We start from the raw sequence: 6,472 nt of genomic DNA, 5'->3' as shown, positions 1-6,472 counted from the left end.
TGTGGCATCATGTTTCAACTCTTAGCTTGATTAGCAACTTGTCCGGTCCTTGGACATCTCTCATATAAAGCAATATTCTCCGTTGTTTGCAATTAAATTAATGGTGCAATTTGAGGCTTTAATTTTAAGTTATTATCGGCTTAGATTAACGACGCACAATAACACATCCCGCTTACATAAATACATAGTAATATAATTACTTATTTAATTGTATTAAGAAATTACGCATTTTATTCATAATCTGTCGAAAATATTATATTTGTTTTTTTTTATCCTTATATCTTTTTAACTATTTAGCTTCCAAAAGTACAAGGCAAATGATAAAAGTAACAAGAAATTATGAACTTTTGAATACATAAAACTGTTTTCCTACGTGGCAATATCCGTAGTGTCACATTATAATTTTTGCTTTTCTTAAAATTTTTTCAAATGGCATATATAAAATATTTTTTAAAAAAGTTTATATTTGATGTATTGACAGTGTATAAGTTTTATATACTGTTAAGATATAAAATCATACCACTTTATTAAAAAATAAATTCAAAATTTTAAAGAACTTAAAAATAAATACTACTATTTTTTAAAACATTAAAAAAAACAATTTTTTCTAACTCTCTCTTAGTTAATCTCTTCCTCTTCTGCCCTAAACAACAATATTCAAAATCTTAAGGTTTTTTTGAAAAGTAAAATCCTAAATTCTTAATTTTGATTCTTCAAAATAATATTTATATTACTCTTCTTCTTAATTTAATTTTTAATATTTATTTCAGTCTTTTGTTTGAAATTACTTTCAAAAAATGGTATTAGATAATGAGGTAAAATCTTGAGTAAAATACTCACGTTTTTTACTTTTAATCATACGCTGGTCTTTGCCCCAAACATTTAAATGGCGTTAATATCTAAATATAAAATATTTAAAATACTTTTTTTTTCACTTTTTCCCTTTCTCTCAAGTTGTCGATGGACACTGACTAACCATTCCACGATCGAAGATCCGACAGATGTCCCAAAGGAGTACCAGATTGGTACTCCCTTGGCTTGGGGAGCACTTGGCTTTCCTGACCAAGGGAGCACTTGACGGCGCTCCCCAGGCCAAAGATCTAGTCGGATTTGGTCATGCATGACCAGATTCGGTCGAAAGGTGGTTGGCTAGTGATGGGAGCGTCGCCAAGCGGTTGTTTGAAAAAAAAAATAAGGGAGAAAATTTTTTTAATAGGAAAAAAATTTAAAAATAAAAATTATAATTTATATATTATATCATTTTTAAAATTAATGAAGGATAAAATTGTTCGAAAAATATTAACACATCAACAAATTAATAAAAATATGAACGGAACCTTAACGGCTGGACTTATGTGTCTAATGTTAAATAATTTTTGAGACAAACTATCCATTTTTCATACTAATGGACTTATGTGGAATTTTGGTTAAAACTTTGAGAAGTGTCAAGTATTTTACCCTAAATTCTTTGATTTGTTTAGCAATGATTGACTTGCTAGTTGAATGAAATAAATAAAGCAATTGGAAAAGGTGGAAAGTAAAAATCAGCCAAAAAGAAAAATAATTCATAGCTACGTGTAACACACAAAAATCTAGAGCAGGCTTTCTTCAATACCCAACAAGTCCACTTATTCCAAGTTCGTTGGAGATTAAACAGGATGAAACAAAAGTCTATTGAGCACAACTGTCATAACCCAAATTTCGGGGCACGATTGACGCATGGGCCCAATGGACGTAGCCCACTAAACCTAAGCAAGCCTATTTATATAACCTGTTTATCATTCCATCATAAGTTTTTAAAGTCACATTTCATAATTTCAATTCAAAATAATGCTAACCATTGTCATCTTGTAGTGGCATTTTCGATTAAATATACATACATTGTCTAAAACATATATCTTAATAATTTATATCGGGTTTGTCTATACACAACAAAAAGGGATACTCGAGTTCCAGCGGAGAGACTAGACGAAAGTTCAACTATTGAATACCGAGATACCTACCAAGGAACGAATCTATAAGGACACCTCGACCTAGTTACCGGCTGCCTCTTGATCTGAAAACATGAAGTTGAAAACGGTGAGTATAAATCCAGTGAGTGAACAAAGGAAGGAAACAAACCAACGATAAGGAACATTTAAAGAAATCATGATGCACTTATTTAAAAAATAATGCAATTTAGTTTGGTTCTTACTAAAACCCCTCATTAAACCGTTAATGAGTTAATCCCTTGATGATGAAAGATCCATACATAACAAAGAATTTGAAGATTGAAAGCTTTAGTAATATTCAAACAAGTCAAATGAAACGACGGGTCCTCGCTGCAGCAAAAAGGCATTCTAGCTGCAGCTACACTGCAGCGAGAATGCCTTTCCATTACAACTAAATTTGGGCTCAAATTATCAGTTGGACGAGGGTTTCTTAACTGGCCGAGGGTTTCTCTCTAAAACCGTTCCTTTCAAACTTAATTAAATAAATCCCTTAACGTTGGAAGTCCATGATCAACTGTGGTGTTAATGAAATGGAAAATAGGGCAGCAACCAACAAGATAGCATGCTGGACAGAAAGTGAATTCTCGTTGCAGCGATATTCAGGCGGTAAAACAGAAAGTTTCTCACTATAGCGAGAATAAATCTCGCTACAGAGAAGAGCGTCAGCAACTTTCTCGCTGCAGCGAGAATCAAGCCAATGTAACCCTCCAACCTAAGAGTTTTTCGCTGCAATGAGAAACAGGACACCAACAACAAATTTTCATTCTCTCAAGAAAAGGCGATTTAGCTACAAGGACAAAATCAACTTGAACATATTTAGAAATTTCCAAGGTTTAACATGCAAGATTCACATGTATTACAACTTATACCATACTCATGAACTTTCTATAACACACATATTTATATATATAAATATACATCATCATGCATACCACCCCACCATCACAGCCCATGTGCACTCCCCACTCACACATAGCTGGGTCATCATCAGCTCATGTGCACTCCCACACGCACATAGTTGGGTCATCATCATTACACAAAAAGGAACATCCAATGGATATTATACATATTAACATATTGTGATAACACAAGAACCATTTATATGGCACATTTTCACAAGATAAAAACATTTCACCAAAGGCTTGTTCCCCAGGTACATTTTAAAGAAAAGTTGGATAAAAATCATTCAAATGTTTCACCCCAAATACATCTACATTTCCTAAAGAAATTTTGAAATGTAAGTTCACTCAACGGTATTCGTTAAATCTTTACTCAACTTTAACTTCTTCTAATGGTCCAAATGGGGTGGTGGGGCTTCGTTGGAACCTATCATCACATTAGCATCATCACCATCAACCCAACTTGGCATTAATACTATTCCAAAGCTATTTTCTAAATTGAGTTCTACTAATCATTCCTACTAGCTTCCAACTACCATTAAATGGCTATTATTTACACTACTCTAGTCACACTAAAAATGATTAAACAATCTTAACAATAATACTCACAAATCAAATTACTAGACATTATCAACGACTAAAAAAATAAATTTTAATTTACTACTCACCTTGGTAGCTTTGTAAATTTGAAAATTTTTCCAATAATTTTCAAACTATTATACAAACTCCCTCTTTCTCTCTCTAAAACACCTAGCTAGTGAGAGAGAATATGGAAGTAAGACTTTTCAAGGGTTTTAAAGTGAGAGAGTGAAAGAGCACAAAGGTTCTATGAAAGGGTACATAAAAGCATGAAAAATGGAGCTAGCTTGAGAAAGTTATGGAAGCTTGAAGAGAACTCCCATGGAAGATGAAGAAACGTGAGAGGGAAGAAGGAAGAAGAAGAAAAAGCTGCTGAAAATGTGAGAAGAAGCTGCTGGAAGATGATATTTATAGTTCAAGCTTATCCAACTCCATTTAAATTACGAAAATGCCCTTAACAAGTTAGCTTGTTCTCCTCCAATCCTTTGTGCTATCTTGTTACTCTTTTGACTCGAGGAAAAGGTCCATAATAGTCTAGAAATACTCGAGTTCACGAAAACTTAAAAATTTTGACTCGAGATAAAAAATGACGATTTTACCCCTACCTTGAAAATCATCATTATTTTTATTTTCTTTGTCATTTACCCTTATTTTCATTATTCATTTATGCCTTAAGCCTACTTAGGCCTTAATATTATTTGAAAGCATACTTCTAGGGGCTCACTAAGGAAATGACGAAATTACCCCTAGCTTGGGTTATCGAGTCTACACCTAGTTATGGGCTTATAGGGGTCAAGGTCTCACAACAACCTCCTTTTAGATCTATGAACAGATGAACCCAAACAATAGCCTTAAACAAAAATTTGTAAACAAAAATCCGTTTTTCTTGTTTACAACGTGAGTCCTACAAGATTATCATGTTGAAACTACAGAATGACTTCTTCACCATGTGAGTTTTAAAGGTGTTTGAAAACTCTCTTTTGTTAATCAAATAAAAGTGATAAATAAACAATCTACAGAGAAAATGGTAAACTAAGCAGAATATTGAAATAAATATTATTTTTAAGAATCAAAATTAATCCATTTTCTTGTTTACAACATGAGCCCCATAGGATTATCACGTTAAAACTTTAGAATGATGTATTCACCATGTGAGTTTCGAAGGTGTTTGAAAAGTCTCTTTTGTTAATCAAATAAAAGTGATAAATAAACAATCCCAATATATAGAAAATGGTAAACTAAGAAGAAGATTGAAATAAATATTATCTTTAAGAATCAAAATTAAGAATTTAGAGTTTTAAAATTACAACGGGAGAAGAAAATATGAGAATAAGAAGAGATTGGTTGAGATGGAGTTGGAGAGAGCTTAAGTAAGCTTATAAATCATTGGCTCATGTTTTCAACCAAAAGACATGTCTGATAAGTAGTGAAAAACCCATGTTTATTATCAAAATTAAAAATTTAGAGTTTTGAAATTATAACGGGAGAAGAAGAAGAGATTGGTTGAGAAAGACATGTTTGATAAGTGGTGAAAAACCCATGTTTATAATCAAAATCAAGATTTTAGAGTTTTGAAATTATAATCAAAATTAAGAATTTAGAGTTTTGAAATTATAACGAGAGAAGATGAAAAGATTGGTTAACAAGGATACGTCTGATAAGTGGTGAAAAACCCATGTTTATAATCAAAATTAAGAATTTAGAGTTTTGAAATTATAACGGGAGAAGAAGAAGAGATTGGTTGAGATGGATTTAAAGAGAGCTTAAGTAAGCTTATAAATCACGGACTCACATTCCCAACCAAAATACATATTTGATAAATGGTGGAAGATCCATGTTTATATACTCAAGACCCACCCTATCTCTTACTGATGTGGGATTCGTGATATTCTACTCTATCTAATTGTGCAACAGGGACATTGCATTGGGAAGAGGGACTTTTACATTAGTTCGGGGTTTACCTCGATCCTTGTATCTCTCATGGGGGTCCACATCAATGAAGATCCAAGTCTGCTATGATACCAAATGTCATGGGTCGAAACTTAAGCCCAGCCTCGTGCGACCTTAAACTTTGAAAATAAAGCTTAAATAAGCCTATAAATTGCGAATTTATATTCTCAACCCAAAAGACATATTCGATAGTTGGTAGAAGACTCATATTTATATATCTAAGACCCACTTCATTTGATGTGAAATTCGTGATACATTGTTAGTGCATCAAATATAAATCCTTTTAAAAAAGTTTCAATATGATTGCAATATAGTTCCAAAATTTAATATTAAATCATAATATAGAAAAAAAATAATGATATTGACCATAATAAAATGGTGATATTGACTAATCAGAATTCAATGGCCAATAATCTTGTGTCCATTTGATGTCCAAAAGCTACCTTTGTTTGCCGGTAACAATTTAATATTGTTTAGAGGAGGAAATTAAGCTGAAACTTAAAAATTCTCCTTTTTCCTTTTGAATTTATTTATCCAAATGTACCAAAGCACTACACACGTCCATTAATGAAAAAAACTTGGAAAGTTGACAACTTTGGGCATTCCTAAAACTATTAATTAATTAGTTTATAGTATACATATAGAAAAGGCATTTCAGATTTTGTGCTAATGCTGCCATAAACAACCATAAGCTGTCTCCTCCTCGAAGAAAGCTCTGCTGTACAACTGTGAAAAGTCAATGTTAAAATCAAACTCGGCCCTCCCAATCATTTCATCTACGTACCATGCCATTGTTTCATCGACGGGCGGCGAATTAGGTGCCATCATCTTAGCCCAACAGTACTCCCCTTTGACTTCTTCATCAGTTGGTTCCAAACTATCATGCTGTAATTTATCGTCATCTGAATTACCATTCAACTCCATTTCTAGGGCATGAACTACCTGCTTTACCCTATCGTTTCCCAACTCCTCGCCCTCTGACTCATCCTCTAGTAGTTCCCTGAGAAGTGCGGCATCAGCTTCTGTAACTTCTACTTCTTCCATGTCAGTAAC

This window comes from Theobroma cacao, chromosome 1 (genome assembly GCF_053813885.1).
Source record: "Theobroma cacao isolate CCN51 chromosome 1, ASM5381388v1, whole genome shotgun sequence".
NCBI lineage: Eukaryota > Viridiplantae > Streptophyta > Magnoliopsida > Malvales > Malvaceae > Theobroma > Theobroma cacao.
Note: the sequence above shows the minus strand (reverse complement) of the source record.